Source organism: Salmo salar, chromosome 27 (assembly GCF_965601325.2).
Source record: "Salmo salar chromosome 27, fSalSal1, whole genome shotgun sequence".
Classification (NCBI taxonomy): domain Eukaryota; kingdom Metazoa; phylum Chordata; class Actinopteri; order Salmoniformes; family Salmonidae; genus Salmo; species Salmo salar.
In genome coordinates this window covers 14,463,661-14,483,061 of record NC_138317.1, presented here as the reverse complement: position 1 = coordinate 14,483,061, position 19,401 = coordinate 14,463,661, and the positions used below count along the sequence as shown (strand labels likewise).

Genomic DNA, 19,401 nt, shown 5'->3' with positions numbered 1-19,401 from the left:
GGCGAGTTGGTGCCACGGTGCTCAATAAAACTAATAGGAGCTGGCAGGGTGAAAAATGCACTAAAATAAGGCCTGTTTTTTCGCGATTACTTCAAAACGACAGCAAGAACCTGGGAAATATGGTCATATTATGAAACTGGGCTCCACGGCGGATAAAATGAACTCATTTTTGTCAGAAAAGAACGTTGTTAAAAATGCAATGTGTCCAGCCTACTATCTACACGGATTTCAGAGCGCAGTGTACCAGAGCGCAGAATAATTACTTTACGAGCACTCAAAACCCATTGAATATGGCCGGTGTCAGTAAACGTCGGGAAAAATACGTAATTAAATTGTTTCCAGCAGCACATTTACAGTCACCAACGCTCTGGCTAACTGTCACGACTTCTGCCGAAGTCGGTCCCTCTCCTTGTTCGGGCGGCGTTCGGCGGTCGACGTCACCGGCTTTCTAGCCATCGCCATCGCCGATCCACTTTTCATGTTCCATTTGTTTTGTCTTTGTCTTACACACCTGGCTTCACTCACCAATCACTTGTTTATTATTTAACCCTCTGTTCCCCATGTTGTATTTGTGAGTGACTGTTATTTGTTTGGCACTTGTATGTGTTATGTGCTGTCATTTGGTAACTGGTATTAAAGTGTGCCTGTTTATTATACTCCGCTCTCCTGAACTTGACTTCGCCTCCCATATTCACGCCTTACAGTAACACGAAAACTAAAATGGTCAGAGTGGTCTTATTTGTGTCTGAAAGTAGCTAGCCAACGTTAGCTTGGGTGCTTGACTGCCGTTGTAAGGCCAGAATGCTCAAATCAACCCTACTCCTCGGCCCGAACGTCCAGTGTGCACTCCGAGAGCAAAACGTTCTGAATTTACAAACTAACAATTTTTCTCTCAATGGAAACACCATAATATTAATTAAGCCACATTTCTTAAAATCAATCCCATATACTATGTTATTACAAAAAAGGTTGCCAATACGGAATACTATCAAATGCTTCTCAAAGAGGCCCTCTTGTGGTCAAACTAGTAATAACTTGCAGTAACAGAAGAAATGGCTGAGAATTAATTAAATGGCGTGCCACAGAATGCTGCAGCAGCACGTAGGGTGTGCCGCAGTATGACACAACTTTTAAAGGAGGAACCACTGTAGCATAAAAATGTGTGAATAAAATTATGTACAATGACGAAAATATGACAAAAACATTGACAACTTCGTCAGGAAACATAAGGAAACAAATATTGTTCTCACAGTTCTTGCATTCATGCATAGTTAAGGATAAAACAGAATAATAATGTTAGAAAAACTGAGATTCTTTGCACAGCCACAGTTGGCAAGCTGAACTTGGGAGTTAGGCTAATAAACACTGCAGGCTTGCGCTAGCTGTGACTTAATCAGTCACTCTTAAAGGGGCAGGCTTTCTTACAGGTGAATAAAACAGAAATTAATATACAACTGTTGTTTATGATCAGCAAACATTTTGTGATTCATGTCGTTGTATTGTACTGGAAGTTCCGACAACAAACTACACTGCTCAAAAAAATAAAGGGAACACTTAAACAACACAATGTAACTCCAAGTCAATCACACTTCTGTGAAATCAAACTGTCCACTTAGGAAGCAACACTGATTGACAATACATTTCACATGCTGTTGTGCAAATGGAATGGACAACAGGTGGAAATTATAAGCAATTAGCAAGACACCCCCAATAAAGGAGTGGTTCGGCAGGTGGTGACCACAGACCAGTTCTCAGTTCTTATGCTTCCTGGCTGATGTTTTGGTCACTTTTGAATGCTGGCGGTGCTTTCACTCTAGTGGTAGCATGAGACGGAGTCTACAAACCACACAAGTGGCTCAGGTAGTGCAGCTCATCCAGGATGGCACATCAATGCGAGCTGTGGCAAAAAGGTTTGCTGTGTCTGTCAGCGTAGTGTCCAGAGCATGGAGGCGCTACCAGGAGACAGGCCAGTACATCAGGAGACGTGGAGGAGGCCGTAGGAGGGCAACAACCCAGCAGCAGGACCGCTACCTCCGCCTTTGTGCAAGGAGGAGCAGGAGGAGCACTGCCAGAGCCCTGCAAAATGACCTCCAGCAGGCCACAAACGTGCATGTGTCTGCTCAAATGGTCAGAAACAGACTCCATGAGGGTGGTATGAGCGCCCGACGTCCACAGGTGGGGGTTGTGCTTACAGCCCAACACCGTGCAGGACGTTTGGCATTTGCCAGAGAACACCAAGATTGGCAAATTCGCCACTGGCGCCCTGTGCTCTTCACAGATGAAGCAGGTTCACACTGAGCACATGTGACAGACGTGACAGAGTTTGGAGACGCCGTGGAGAACGTTCTGCTGCCTGCAACATCCTCCAGCATGACCGGTTTGGCGGTGGGTCAGTCATGGTGTGGGGTGGCATTTCTTTGGGGGGCCGCACAGCCCTCCATGTGCTCGCCAGAGGTAGCCTGACTGCCATTAGGTACCGAGATGAGATCCTCAGACCCCTTGTGAGACCATATGCTGGTGCGGTTGGCCCTGGGTTCCTCCTAATGCAAGACAATGCTAGACCTCATGTGGCTGGAGTGTGTCAGCAGTTCCTGCAAGAGGAAGGCATTGATGCTATGGACTGGTGCGCCCATTCCCCAGACCTGAATCCAACTGAGCACATCTGGGACATCATGTCTCGCTCCATCCACCAACGCCACGTTGCACCACAGACTGTCTAGGAGTTAGCGGATGCTTTAGTCCAGGTCTGGGAGGAGATCCCTCAGGAGACCATCCGTCACCTCATCAGGAGCATGCCCAGGCGTTGTAGGGAGGTCATACAGGCACGTGGAGGCCACACACACTACTGAGCCTCATTTTGACTTGTTTTAAGGACATTACATCAAAGTTGGATCAGCCTGTAATGTGGTTTTCCACTTTAATTTTGAGTGTGACTCCAAATCCAAACCTCCATGGGTTGATAAATTGGATTTCCATTGATTATTTTTGTGTGATTTTGTTGTCAGCACATTGAACTATGTAAAGAAAAAAGTATTTAATAAGATTATTTCATTCATTCAGATCTGGGATGTGTTATTTTACTGTTCCCTTTATTTTTTTGAGCAGTATATAATTTATTGGGTTCAATTAAGAAAGTTCTAATAGGATTCTAATATCCTACAAGATTTATAGGATCCAATCAGATTATATATTTTTTCCAATAGGGAAAAAGGTAGTCCAATAGGATTCCAATTGGATTCTGATAGAGGTGATACAAAATTCTATAGGATTGTGAGACTCATATAGAGTCCAATATGATTACCTTTGATTCCCAATAGGAAAAAGTAGTTCAATAAAATTCCACTAGGATTCTGAAACAGGTTACACAAAATCCAATAGGATTGTGAGACTCCTATAGGGTTCTATTGGAAAAATCACTAATCTTATAGGATTTCTTGACTAGAGCAGGAAATTGGACGGTAGTGACACAGACACTGTATTTACCAAGGATTGGTTTGCAAATGTATTCCACAGGCAAACCCATCATAGACAACAACACAGACGCCATCTATGGGAGCAGAAAGACCATCTGTGTGATCAGCCGCTGCTACCGGAGAGTGAGTGGTGCTCCAGAGAGATCCAGGTGGCCAGGTGGGTCCTTCTAATCAGACTGGGGTGACGTAACAGGTATCAAATACTGCAAATGTAGATTTAAACCCCAGGTTGCATGTTACTTGCAACCTGGGGTTTGCAACTTTGCTGGCTGGGCTCCGCGCTTGTGCCATGAATGCCGAAGTAGCCTGGTGTTCAGTCTTCCCAAGTTCTCCCATGTCACTCCGCTCCTTTGCACTCTCCATTGGCTCCCAGTAGCAGCTTGCATCCAATTCAACACCTTGGTTCTTGCCTACGGTGCAGCGATGGGAACCACTCCTCCCTACCTCCAGTCAGGGATGCGTAATATTTCTGTTACATATATTTGAAATACGTATCTCCATTACTTTTTAGTATTTTATCATTTGTATTTGAAAGGCCAGAAGAAAATCCATGTGATTTTGTAACAGGATCCTTTAGAACATTTTATCAGAAGTCTCATGGCAGTATCCTGTGAGGTCATTATAGGTGTTGGTGGATGAGTGGAGGAACTTGAAATAAAGTTGAAACAGGGATGCACTTCCAGAAAAAGGATAATGCAGTGAATTTGGTCCACAAGGGAATCGACTTTTGTATTTCTGTATTTTAAATACAAGATATTGTGTATTTTATTTGGCACCAGTATTTTGTCATTTATTTAGATAATTTGTTTGGGGGGTATTTTGTAACAATATACATTTTGATGGACACTACATGACCAAAAGTATGTGGACACCTGCTCATCGAACATCTCATTCCAAAAATGATGGGCATAAATATGGAGTTGGTCCTCCCTTAACTGCTAAAACAGCCTCCACTCTTCTGGGAAGGCTTTCCACTAGATGTTGGAACATTGCTGCGGAGACTTGCTTCAATTCAGTCACAAGAGTATTGGTGCGGTCGGGCACTGAGGTTGGGCAATTAGGACTGGCTCGCAGTCGGCATTCCAATTCATCCCAAAGGTGTTCGATGTGGTTGAAGTCCTGGCTCTGCAGGCCAGTCAAGTTCTTCCACACCGATCTCAACAAACCATTTCTGTATGGACCTTGCTTTGTGCATGGGGGCATTGTCATGCTAAAACAGGAAAGGGCCTTCCCCAACCTGTTGCCACAAAGTTGGAAGCACAGAATCGTCTAGAATGTCATTGTATGATGTAGCGGTATGATTTCCCTTCACGGGACTTAAGGGCCTAGAACGAACCATGAAAAACAGCCCCAGACCATTATTCCTCCTCCACCAATATTTACAGTTGGCACTATGCATTGGGGCAGGTAGCGTTCACCTGGCATCCGCCAAACCCAAATTCATCCATCGGAAAGCCATATGGTGAAGCGTGAATAGGGTTGCACATTTTGGGGAATATTCAAAGGTGGAATTAATGGAAATATATGTGAATTAACGGAAATATATGCAAATTAATATTAATACCATTTAAATGTAGGTGTTTTTTGCATTGGATATATTTACCATATCGTATGGAGACAGAAACATAAACCTTTCACCTTATCATGAGTAGACATAATTGCAAATTATTATATCCTTCCAATATAAATAAAAAAAACTATTTAGTTACGAATTGAACTTTAATTAAATGAGTTGACTCTTCACATAGGATGATTTCAATGAACAACAAAAGAAAGGGAATATTGAATGATCCCCAATGATCCATCACATCTCCCAAAAACGTTTTCAACATACATCTGTAAAATGATAGTCTAGAAACTAAAGCTTGGTTGTCTTCCTCTCAGGCTTCCATGTCTTCTCCCTGGACCTCCTTAATGTCCACGTCTTGAACATCAGACTCTGAGGCCTCATCTTCACTGTCACTTTCCAACCTTGTTTAGGATGGCTCGTTGTCACGCTAAAAAAGCCGCAAATTTGCCCGGATGGCCACCAATTCTTCAACCCTTGTATTGGTCAGCCTGTTGCGTGCTTTGGTGTGTGTGTACCGAAGCAAGGACCAGTTGCACTCTGAGGCGGCTGATGTTGGTGGGATTTGGAGGATGATGTAGGAAACAGGGGAAAGAGCCTCAGATCCACAAAGTCTCTCCCACCAGGTGGCTGATGAGATATGTTGGCACGACTGCCATATTGCATCTCCATCCCAAAACCCTTGCTTGGTAGTGTACTTCGGCAGACTGCCAAGAACCTTGCCCTCATCCAGGCCAAGGTGGCGAGACATGGTAGTGATGACACCATAGGCCTTGTTGATCTCTGCACCAGACAGGATGCTCTTGCCAGCATACTTGGGGTCCAACATGCACACCTCATGTATGGGTTTCAGGCAGAAGTCTTCACGCTTTTTGATGTATTTCAGAACTGCAGTTTCCTCTGCTTGGAGCAACAGTGCAGTGGGCAGGGCAGTACGGATTTCTTCTCTTACATCTGCAAGCAGAGTCTGAACATCAGACAGAATGGCATAGTCCCCCTCAATCCGTGCAATGGCTACTGCTATAGGTTTCAGGAGTTTCAGGCTGCTTACCACTCTCTCCCAAAATACATCATCCAGGAAGATCCTCTTGATGGGGCTGTCCATATCAGCAGACTGTGATATGGCCTCTTCCCCTCCAGGAGACTGTCAAACATGATGACAACATCACCCCAACGGGTGTTGCTGGGCAGCTTCAATGTGGTGCTCTTATTCTTCTCACTTTGCTTGGTGAGGTACATTGCTGCTATAACTTGATGACCCTTCACATACCTAGCCATTTCCTTGGCTCTCTTGTAGAATGTATCCATTGTTTTCAGTGCCATGATGTCCTTGAGGAGCAGATTCAATGCATGAGCAGCACAGCCAATGGGTGTGATGTGAGGGCAGGACTCCTCCACTTTAGACCAAGCAGCCTTCATGTTTGCAGCATTGTCTTTCACCAGTGCAAATACCTTCTGTGGTCCGAGGTCATTTATGACTGCATTCAGCTCATCTGCAATGTAGAGACCAGTGGGTCTATGCTCTTGTAGAATACTGGTTGAGGGGTAGAGATGATGTAGTTCATTATTCCTTGCCCACGAACATTCAACCACCCATCAGAGATGATTGCAATACAGTCTGCTTTCTCTATGATTTGCTTGACCTTCACTTGAACTCTGTTGAACTCTGCATCCAGCAAATTAGTAGATAAAGCATGTCTGGTTGGAGGGGTGTATGCTGGGCGAAGAACATTCAGAAATCTCTTCCAATACACAGCTCGAGCAAGACATTCATCAGCATTTCTCTGACTAAGTTCCTCCATTGAGTCAAAAAACTCTGATTCCAAGAGGACCATGAGCTGTTGCTATCGATAAGGTGTCTGATTCATCATTTTCACCTTGAATAGAAGTAGAGGGACTTTTGTCAGAGGTTGCTTGTTGTGAGCGCTGAGGGAACTTTATGTACAGTCGTGTCCAAAAGTTTTGAGAATGACACAAATATTAATTTTCACAAAGTCTGCTGCCTCAGTTTGTATGATGGCAATTTGCATATACTCCAGAATGTTATGAAGAGTGATATAGATGAATTGCAATTAATTGCAAAGTCCCTCTTTGCCATGCAAATGAACTGAATCCCCCAAAAACATTTCCACTGCATTTCAGCCTTGCCACAAAAGGACCAGCTGACATCATGTCAGTGATTCTCTCGTTAACACAGGTGTGACTGTTGACGAGGACAAGGCTGGAGATCACTCTGTCATGCTGATTGAGTTCGAATAACAGACTGGAAGCTTCAAAAGGAGGGCGGTGCTTGGAATCATTGTTCTTCCTCTGTCGACCATGGTTACCTGCAAGGAAACACGTGCCGTCATCATTGCTTTGCACAAAAAGGGCTTCACAGGCAAGGATATTGCTGCCAGTAAGATTGCACCTAAATCAACCATTTATCGGATCATAAAAAACTTCAAGGAGAGCGGTTCAATTGTTGTGAAGAAGGCTTCAGGGCGCCCAAGAAAGTCCAGCAAGCGCCAGGACCATCTCCTAAAGTTGATTCAGCTGCGGGATCGGGGCACCACCAGTACAGAGCTTGCTCAGGAATGGCAGCAGGCAGGTGTGAGTGCATCTGCACACACAGTGAGGCGAAGACTTTTGGAGGATGGCCTGTGGTCAAGAAGGGCAGCAAAGAAGCCACTTCTCTCCTCTCCAGGAAAAACATCAGGGACAGACTGATATTCGGAAAAAGGTACAGGGATTGGACTGCTGAGGACTGGGGTAAAGTCATTTTCTCTGATGAATCCCCTTTCCGATTGTTTGGGGCATCCGGAAAAAAAGCTTGTCCGGAGAAGACAAGGTGTGTGCTACCATCAGTCCTGTGTCATGCCAACAGTAAAGCATCCTGAGACCATTCATGTGTGGGGTTGCTTCCTAGCCAAGGGAGTGGGCTCACTCACAATTTTGCCTAAGAACACAGCCATTAATAAAGAATGGTACCAACACATCCTCCGAGAGCAACTTTTGACACTTATGAAATGCTTGTAATTATACTTCATAGTAACATCTGACAAAAATATCTAAAGACACTGAAGCAGCAAACTTTGTGGAAATTAATATTTGTGTCATTCTCAAAACTTTTGGCCACGACTATACTTGGATGATTCTGCATCTTTGTTGCATTCTTCACATATGATTTGGCACAGTATTTGCAAACGTACACTTCTTTTCCTTCTACCTTAGCTGCAGTGAAATATTTCCACACATCAGATGGCATTTTCCGGTAAAGATTATAAAAAAATGAGTAAAAAAAACAACAAAATACAATTCCATGTACAGATAAATAGTTAAGGGGTTAGATTAAACAACTCCTTTGTAAAATAAATGTTTTAAAATTAAACATATGGAAACAGGTGAATTAACACTCAGGTAGCAGGCACAAGCAAGCTAAAACCCACATGGTAGCAAAAACTAACACGCAGAAATTGTTAACAAGTTAGAAATGATTTAAACACACTTTGCTGTAGGCTACTATTTACTAGTTAGCCTATCATGTATGTCATATAAAATATATTCACCCCACCCAGTATTGTTATCAAAACTTACCAGAAAGCATGTAGTCCTTGGCTCAGACAGTGTAGTAGTGTGGGCTCAATAGCATCTCATTAGTGTGCAAGATCTTGAGAATCAGCTGTACATGTGTTGGAACAGTGCACTGCACATGTGACGGAAGAATGCACTGTACATGCAGAGGGTTGCAATTAGATTGATTTGGGGATAGGTTAACCAAAATATGCCACAAGACCTAGAATTGCCTTATCTGTACCCCACTGTTATAAGCTAACTTTTTTGATGAATTTAAGCAAAATTACCAAAACTCCCGGGCTTAACTTCCCATGGAAATTTACTGGAAAGTTTCCGAACCTTTGCAACCCTAAGCGTGATTCATCACCCCAGAGAACACGTTTCCAATGCTCCAGAGTCCAATGGCGGCGAGCTTTACACCACTCCAGCCGACGCTTGGCATTGGGCATGGTGATCTTAGGCTTGTGTGTGGCTGCTCGGCCATGGAAACCCATTTCATGAAGCTCCCGATGAACAGTTATTGTACTGATGTTGCTTCCAGGTGCAGTTTGGAACTCATTAGTGAGTGTTGCAACCTAGGACAGGCGATTTTTTTTACTCGCTACGCGCTTAAGCACTCGGCGGTCCCATTCTGTGAGCTTGTGTGGCCTACCACTTCGCAGAAGAGCCGTTGTTGCTCCTAGACATTTCCATTTCACAGCACTTACAGTTGACCGGGGCAGCTCTAGCAGGGCAGAGATTTGACGAACTCACTTGTTGGAAAGGTGGCATCCTATGATGGTGCCACGTTGAAAGTCACTGAGCTCTTCAGTAAGGCCATTCTACTGCCAATGTTTGTCTATAGAGATTACATGGCTGTGTGCCCGATGTTATAAGGACAGAGGCGTTTTCCTTTTGAGGACCTGGCTGGTTTGTTCAGGCATCCAGGTGGACGACTAAATACACATTGAACAAGGGTGATTGGTGGTCCTAAAGCACAAGACTATTTGTGCCACGTCTCAGCGTGCAAAAGCTTTGAGAATTATTATGTTAAGAAATAAGGACAGTTTCTTAGCTTACATGAGGCCCAATGAAGGTGCCCAGAAAAAACTGCCACTGTGAATTAATTCAGTTTCAATTCGCTACCAATAATAACCAAATACCCTTTGGTGAGGGAAGCCACGTTAAATGGATCCGACCAAACAAAACCAGACGCATTCCTCAGTTATAATATAAACATTTTCTGACATGCAAGTAACCATAGCCAGTGGAGGCTGCTGAGGGGAGGACGGCTCATAATAATGGCTGGAACACAGCGAATGGAATGGCATCAAACACATGGAAACCATGTGTTTGATACCATTCCACTTATTCCGATCCAGCCATTACGACGAGCCTGTTCTCCCCAATTAAGGTCCCACCGACTTCCTGTGCCATAGACACACAGAAACCATCATCTGGTAGCACACAGGTCATTAAGTGACTCATGGGCGTGATTTCAAATGCGGTTCAACATTGCTTCAGAAATATGCTGGAACTCCTTGAAACAAATAACCCACAATCAGTAAGTAAACAAACATTTTACTTAATCCATGCCTACAGGTGGGATGCATTTGTTTTCCATGGACAGGCAGGGTTACCCAAGTACATTACCTAAATTAGAAGGAACCGAGTTGTGTATATTCGAAGTCTGTAATTTAGCCCATCTGAGTCACTCTCAGCGGTCGTATTTAACTGTTACAGTTCCTGCTTATTTACCACATAAAGGAAAATACAGGGTGGCATATTTTTATAGGTCACTTTTGTCATTACTGTGCAGGCTCAAAGATGGGTTGTTGGGAAATGTATTTTAATTTGTAATGACAATTAAATATTGAGAATACCAGATAGGGAGATTTTTCTGTCATCATTTGTTCAATATGTCCCTCCCTATACGTTTGCGTTGGTAATGTAAGTTCTTGCAGTATCCATGCCAATATATAGCTTCTTCAATTGAATTCAGAAAGAGCGACAGAGACCTCACAATACACAGGCATACAATTGTGAGCAAGAGTTCTGTCTGCTACAGGCCTCCTCTGACTCTCCATATTCCTACGCTGCGATCCCTAACGCACTCACACGACAGTGGGAAAAGAGGCCAGCTGTTAAGTCATTTTCCCCATTCATTCCCTTTTAAAGAAACCACAAAGCCAGACTTTTAGCTGACTCGCTGTTCTTTTTCCTTGGATGCAAATAGCGGTGGAAAACTGGATAACCTGGAAAAACCTGGGCAAATCACTGTGCTTGTCTCACTTACAGTAAGAAGCTGACTGCTCTGGCCAAACCTCTGGCTAGTCATACTCCCAGAAGATGATGGCAATTCATTGGCCAAGAGAGGATATGGATGACCATGAATGAGGTAATGATGTATTTATATGACATGTGACACATCATTTCTGTTGTCTCACCAGCTAGTGGTAATAATAGTTTCTCCTGCCGTTGGAAACCTAGGAAGCACTTTTCCCTGGGAGGAAATGGAAACCAGTGGATATAACATGTCAGCTGTGGTGTTTGGAGGAATAATATACATTAGGGTTATGAGGGTTTACAGCCACACACACGTCTGGTTGATCCTGAGAGTCAAACAGATGATGATTCATGGCAGACCACCCCGATAGCATAGCAAACTGTGGCACAAAAAGTGTGCGTGTGTGCAGTCTGCATGTGATGTATTCCTTTGTTCATAGTGCAAAGAGGATGGCTACAGAGAAAATGGGATATTTTAAAGTGGACAGACAAGACAAGCTAGGCATTTAATCAAAGACACACACACATGCCAACCGAAAATTGACAAGTTTAATAACCAAGAAGACACACAGAAAGCCACTTGACAAAAAGGCAGGGAGTACAATGCAAATTATAATGTGAGATCTGGAGACTGGATGTCTTTAGGTGAGGTTTGGCAGGAGGGTTTCTTTGAGCTTCAACTAATCTAAGCATCACCTGGATCTACAGTATACATTTATGAAATGGATGCATCCATACTACCTTTGCAGCTGCTATTTTAAATTATGTAAATAGTCAAGCAGGTTGTCACAGTATCCAGGTTTCCATCCAATTTGCGATAGATTTGCATGCGAATATTCTAAAATCCGCATAAAGAAAATATGCGCATTTTCCCACCAATGGTGTTTCCACCAAACGGACTTGTTGCAGATAAAAATCTGTGCGTGATGACGTAATGCACACAATGTACTTTTTCGATGACGTTTTCATGTACCGAATAAAAATCTAATGTTCAATGTGTTTTCCATAGCATTTTCAACTCAACCGATAGTTTTGTCATGTCTGTTGCGTTAAATTTCGAATGTGCCTACTCTGGTCTTGACATCTACGCTCTAGCCAATAGCTCGCAGATACAGTTCGGGTAGGTTGGTCTTCATTATGAGGCTATTAAAGAGCGAGAATATTTTTCTTTGTCAAACGGCAGTCAAGCATCGTGCATCATGTCACCAGAATAAGACCCTCGATATTTATTGAAAAGCAGCACCAAGATCACCTTGCACTTTCACAACCCTGTGAAGTGCATCATAACTTATTTCCTATGTAGCCTAATAAACGGCATTGTTTCTGAGTCTTATTGGGAGCACCACACACCATGTCATCGCCTGACTCCCAAGTATACTTCCATATGATCTTTGATATGATGGTTATTATATCCATATTTCTGCATGAAGGCGTTTCCACCACCATTTCTCGCATAATTAATTCTAACAACACAAAAAGATCCCACCATATCAAACGAACAAATTATCTGTTGGCATTCATAAAATTGTACCGAAACTTCCTGTTTCCATCACAGCTGTCCTGACTTGTTTTATATGGTATGACTTTATTCACATAAAAACTGTGGATGGAAATGGACTTATGAAGACTGCTTTTCAGTTGACTAAGGAAAACAGTGGGTTTTCCACTATTGACCGACAGAATATCATTACACTTCTATAAAATAACAAGTAAAGAATCAATTCTAAATCATGGATTTTCAACAGTTCAGTACAACACTATTGTTTTTTTACGGGGCTTTCCCCTTCTTGGCCATCATCTAAAACTTGGAGTGTTTTGTGCACCACCTTGTGGTAAGAGTTTGAATAACGTCACACATATCCAACTTCCCATAGAGGTGAAGGTATATAAAACGACACACCCTAGTCCAGGGCTCTCCGACCCTGTTCCTGGAGAGCTAGTAGGTTTTCAATCCAACCCCAGTTGTAACTAAACTAATTAAACTTGTCAACCATCTAATTATTTGAATCAGGTGTGCTAGATTAGGGTTGGAGTGAACCTACAGGACAGTAGTTCTCCAGGAACAGGGTTGGAGAGCCCTGCTAGTCAAATGAGGCAGGTGTGGGCCTATTGAGAAGACTTCCCACTCCATGCTACTCCCTAGCTAGGGATTTACTTCTGGAGTATCTTCATTACTTGGTCCTTCGCCTCTTTCCTCCAGACGGATTGGAAAGAGAGACACAGACATTTGTCTTAAAGCTTAACATGGCTAAAGGGCATTATTACACCCTGGTCCCAGAAGTATAATATATCTATTTTGAACATATAATTGATGGCCAAAGTGGCTGTGAGCTTTCCCAAGATGAGTAATGACTAAAGGTATTTTCTGCTTCATCCTCCCAGACCCTTTTACAAGAGGCTGGCAGCTTTTTTCTTTTTCCTGCCGCTGCATTTGCTTTGGCTCGACCATTAGAGCCTTGACATCTTTGTTAACTCTGATTTCAGACCGTCTGTCAAATTCTGAGCTCTCTATCAGTCAAACTGTCCCTCAAATGCCAAGTTCTGCCCTGCAAAGTAAACCCCTGTTTAAAAAGCTTTAATTAATTGCTGATTGTGCAGTTTTGGTAACAACGAGACGTCATTGCAACTTCACACATATTCATCTAAGTCTTAGCCATAGGTTTACTTAGGGATACTTTGACAAGACCACTTGTTCAACATCTGAATGGTTAACTAAATGAGCCAATTCTACAACGAGTGCAGATGTAGCATTTACAGCGTTGTACATCTTCAATTTGTAGCACAGAAACAGGCTTATTTCTGTTGTTCATTTTTGATTTCCCATTATCTAGGAAAACGTCAAGTCAAATCAAGAACAGGATTGTGTATTGCTTAGACATGTATTTATGACATGAATACAAATCAAAACATGTAAGACAAACTCTGAAAGCATCATAAATATTGAATTCTGCTAAATTTATGCCTGAAACAGGACCAGTAACCCAGTTTCATGTCTGTGTGCACATGATGGTTCCCATCACGTTACTGTACTCCCTCAACCTGTTTCCACTGATATCCATCTAGACTGAGCGATGTGGAACTGGTAACATGTCTTTAACACACAGATATAGGCCTACAGTAGGTCCATAAAGAGCGGTCAGTCATTTTTTCCCCCGTTGTGACCAATGGGGAAATAAGAAGGGGGAGGGAGACCATGGATGCAATTCCCCAACCCAACCCGTGGCTGTGTGGTCCAGACACCAGAGGATCTCGCCCCTCATTACCAGTAAGTCTTCCGGTTCCTCCTGGGCTCTTCGATGCCCAGCTTCTCCATCACCTCTTCCTCCAGTCTTGAGGGAGGGCGTGTAAGTCTTAATCAGTGTGTCCTCTGGACTGGTGTCCATCTGGGATGGCAGACACCAACCAAAAAAGGGGATTCCAAAATTAGGGGTGTCAACTCAGAAGGAAGGGTGTGTATGTATACTTACACTGAGTATACAAGCATGTAGCTGACCCAACTCACCTACAGTGCCTTCAGAAAGTATTCACACCCCTCGACTTATTCCACTTTTTTGTTTGTTTTACAGACTGAATTTAAAATTGATAAAAATTAAGATTTTTGGGGTCATTGGCCTACACACAGTACCGCATAATGTCAAAGTGGAAGTATTTTTTTGAAATGTTTGAGTCAATAAGTATTCAACCCCTTTGTTATGGCAAACCTGAATACATTCAGGAGTAGAAATGTGCTTTAAAAGTCACATAAGTTGTATGGACTCACTGTGTTTAACATGCCTCAGTCAAGCAGTGAATTTCAGACACAGATTCAACCACAACGATCAGGTGGGACTTCCAATGTCTCGCAAAGTAGGGAACCTATTGGTAGATGGGTAAAAATAAATGGAATATCCCTTTGAGCATGGGGAAGTTATTAATTACACTTTGGATGGTGTATCAATACACCCAGTCACTACAGTCACTGCTGCCGGAGAGGAAGGAAACCGCTCAGGGATTTCACCATGAGGCCTATAGTGAATTTAAAACAGTTACATAGTTCAATGGCTGTGATAGGAGAAAACTGAGGATGTATAACAACATTGTAGAAACTCCACTAACCTAATTGACAGAGTGAACAGAAGGAAGCCTGTTCAGAATAAAAAATATTCCAAAACATGCATTCTTTTTGCAACAAGTAACTAAGCAATTAACTTTTGTAATGTTTAAAAAGTGTTATGTTTGGAGCAAATCCAATACAACACATTACTGAGTAACAGTGGTGGCTGCATCATGTTATGGGTATGCTTGTAATCATTAAGGAATGGGAAGTTTTTCAGGATAAAAAAGAATGGAGCTAAGCACAGGCAAAATCCTAGAGGAAACCCTGGTTTAGTCTGCTTTCTACCAGACACTGGGAGATGAATTCACCTTTCAGCAGGACAGTAACCTAACACACAAGGCCAAATCTTGAATGTTCCTGATTGGCTGATTTACAGTTCTGACTTAAATCTGAAAATGGTTGTCTAGCAATGATCAACAACCAATTTGACAGAGCTTGAAGAATTTCAGAAAGAATAATGGGCAAATGTTGCGCAATCTAGGTGTGGAACGCTCTTAGAGATTTAACCAGAAAGACTCACAGCTGTAATCGCTGCCAAAGGGGCTTCTACAAAGTATTGACTCAGGGGTGTGATATTCTATTTTCAATAAATTAGCTTTTTAAAAAAAAAATGTAAATCAATTTTGTATTCAGGCTGTAACACAACAAAATGTGGAATAAGTCTAGATGTATGAATACTTTCTGAAGGCACTGTAACTTCCACAATCTGTCATATGGTACACATCACCCTAATCCCACAGCCCATTTCATCCAACTGCCAAAAGCAGTCCCTCCAGGCTTTCGCATGATTTCTTTTCACAGAAATGTGCTGACGAGATAAATGAGGGAAAAGGTTTGACTTGTGACTTGATTGAACCATATTATGCGGTAAATCTGTGAGATTGGTTGAAATTGCGAGGTTGTTCTTATAATGTGCGATTGATCAGTTTTATGCGATGATTATATTGTTTTATGCTGTAATTTGTCAAATTTGCAAGCCCTTGCATAATATGCGGGGAATTGTTGATTTTGCTAAAACGCGATCGCAGAATAGCAAAATCTTGAGACGCAGGAAATGTTTACCTGTGTTTTGTGTGTCATATTTGTACAACAGCTGATGAAACTAACATTGTAAAAGTTTGAAACATTTGAAAAAATCAAATCTACACAGGACCTTCTAATTAGCAGGTTTTCCATGGGTGGAGTTATGGCTTGTCTGGTGACTTCCCCAGGCGGTATAAATTAAAGGCTCACTGCAGTAAAAAACGTGATTTTCACGTGTTATGTATTTATATATTTCCACACTGTTTGACTAATACTGTGAAATTGTGACAATTATGATAATGTCCTTTTAGTGTAAGAGCTGTTTGAAAAGACAGCCTGAAATTTCAGCCTGTTTTGGAGGGATGGAGTTTTGGCATGCTAGGCAGTACATTTCTTAATAGACCAATAAAAAAGATAGTTCTAAACCTCTCTGCCAATAACAGCTAGTTTTGAGGTTAGATATCCCTCCCATTAGGCCCCTCCAATTAGATCCCTCTCTCAAACCACTCCCAGACAGCCCTAGCAAAAATCTATCTTGAGAAATGTTTTTTTGCTAAAAAGCTATTTTTGTTTATTTTTGACAACTTGTAATGGAAAAATATTACAGAAAGGTACTAAATTGTTACCCAGAAATGATTTGATATTGAGGTAAAAAAAAAGGCTGCATTGGGCCTTTAAAGGGGCGATCTGCAGTTGCTACATGAATTGTTTTACTTATAAATTACCCATTGAACAATATAATTTATTAATCCCTCATGATCTTAGTTCAACAGTCCCATCAGAACCCAAAATATAGCTTGTGTTCTGCTTTTCCACTCACTCATCCTGACCCTAATTTTTGACAAGCTTGACTCTCAACCTCAATCCATCTAGATTTCTTTGCCCTTCCTCTAGCCTCTGGTTCCTCCCTCCCCATACGCACACTCACCGTTCTACTGCTGCGGTACGATGCCATCTCTGCGCTGGAACACTGGTTTGGGGACAATGCGGCCCGTCCTGAGGGCGACGCGCACCATCTCCCCCTCCTCTGTGAACCTCCACTCCACCTCGGTCGGTTTCCTGATGGAGCAACAGACAGGAGTCCGGCTTGGTATCAAACTCAGTACTAAAGTAGTCGGGATCAGTCAGGGTTAGGATCAAAGAATTCACTAACTATTTAAATACAATAGAAATGTGGATACATCTGTGGACAAAAATCCTACTTATTGCACCTTTAAATCCAAGCCCTGCACATAAAATCAACTGAAAATCGAAACTCTGAGCATGGGCAGTCGTTTCAAATTTGCAAGGATGTTTTCTACACCACCCTGTGGTAAAGGCTTGAATAACGTGAAATATTCCAAATGAATCCCTGGTAACTGAATAATTTGTTTAATACTGGGCTGTTACCAAAGCCTGCACACCCAGCAACTATCTAGGAACAGGGTTGGTAACCATGGGCTTAGAACAATGGTAGAATCTGAACTTCCCCATACTGCTCTGGGACTCACCTGTCACTGGGGTCGACGAGTGAGATGTCTCGGAGTAGGAGGGGAGCCTCACTAGCAGTGTAGGTCCCCGGGTAATCTGCAGATTTCCCAATGTACCTGAAATGCCAAGATGGAGAGATAGTGGGTTCATTTGATCTATTCAAACATTGCAGAGAAAACGGCACTGTCCGCTGTCCCTGTAACACAGCCTGACACTTTTTAAAATATTATTACGAGTGGGGTTCAACATAAAAAATGCAGTGTTTGTTAACGGAAACATGCCATACTTGTTTATCATCATAGGCCAAAACATGACAATGGATTGTTACTTTTGCCACAAAGCCCATGTTATAACAAGCCTGGGTCCAGTTTTCCAAAGGCATCTTCAGGCTAAGTTCATAGTTAGAACCATAGGATCCTATGCTTCTAACGACAAACTTAGGCATAAGATGCCTTTGGGAAACCAGGCCCAGGTCTTTGCTTTTGCAACTGTAGCTTGGCCTGTGAAGCCATTGTAGCTTGGTCTGTGAAGCCATTGTAGCTTGGCCTGTGAAGCCATTGTAGCTTGGCCTGTGAAGCCATTGTAGCTTGGCCTGTGAAGCCATTGTAGCTTGGCCTGTGAAGCCATTGTAGCTTGGCCTGTGAAGCCATTGTAGCTTGGCCTGTGAAGCCATTGTAGCTTGGCCTGTGAAGCCATTGAGAGGGCTACACAGGTTCAAAGACAGTGCACTATAAACTAGTATGATAAAAATGTTAGAAGGAAGCCCATTAAGCAATTGAACTGGGCATTTATGAAGCTCCTCTTTGGTAGTCAGGACAGGTTTCTAAAATGCAAAGATAAAATAAATAGGTGACTGTGCAACAACAACCATAGCTGGCACTATCTGTACCCTGTATCAGTGTATCTCAAGTGGGTTATACAGTATATATGTTTACAGAATAGTATACAATTGTTGGATGCTTATACTGAATTTAGTGTATGCATGTGTTCTCTGTTATGAAAGTGACAAAGAAATACCCCTGCTTACAACCATGACTGGGATTCTTACCGTGGTCAGCCCCTCCAGGATGACCCAGTTTCTGTGTCTGAAGACCTGGGCCACTTTGCCCTGTTTTCCTTTGTCCTTCCCAGAGAGGATCTCAACCTGGTCAAGGGGGAATAGCAGTTTAGACTATCAAAGCTGCAAAACGTTAGGCTAACGGTTGAATAAAACTTGACAGGGACTCTCCCCTCTCAGTCCTACATTGCATTAATCTCATTATCATTACCCTCCATGTGTTGATTTTATAGCAAGGAATTGCACAACTCAATGGTTAACAGTTTGTTTGTGTCTAATATCTGGTATCTCTGCAAAGGAATTTGCCATATAGCTGCGATATCAGTGTTCTATATTATACATCCTAAAAGTCTTCAATGTCCTTTTGTCTCCTGACCACTTACTGTGTGTCCCCTTTTGAAAACAGACCAGTCCTCATAAGCTATGGGCTCTATGAACACCTTCTCTTCTTGCCTGATGGGTTCAATCTCTTGGCTGCTATTGTCCAAGGCCGACTTGTGCCGTGGCGGTAGTCTTTAGGGAAGGCAGCGTTAGCAGCCATTGACAGTATGGCTGTTAACCGCATTTTCCTGGCAAAAAAATTCAAACAGACAATTTTACTTTGTTGGTGTGTGTGTGTGGTTTGTAAAAATCAAAGGGAGACAAAGAGAAGGGATGATCTTGCAACATTTACTACTCGAAAGCCTAATTATGGATGCCCATACATGAACTTAACAGTATAGTCACCATAGGATTAGGATCACTAAGATAGTGATTATAGGCCTAGCTAGCTAGCTAGGTACATAACATGAAATGTGCTGTTCAGCACATTTTTTACTATGATGAAAAGTTGAACATTATAAAATAGATTCAAATCGTTTTTTAAGTATACCCTGTGTGAATAAATGTGTGCATT

The 19,401-nt window shown here is 42.4% G+C and overlaps 1 pseudogene; it reads right to left on the bottom strand.

Annotated features, from left to right (window-relative positions):
- Nucleotides 1-14,119: 14,119 nt before the first annotated feature.
- LOC106588273 (large ribosomal subunit protein uL24m-like) lies at nucleotides 14,120-19,071 on the bottom strand (annotated as a pseudogene).
- Nucleotides 19,072-19,401: the final 330 nt, after the last annotated feature.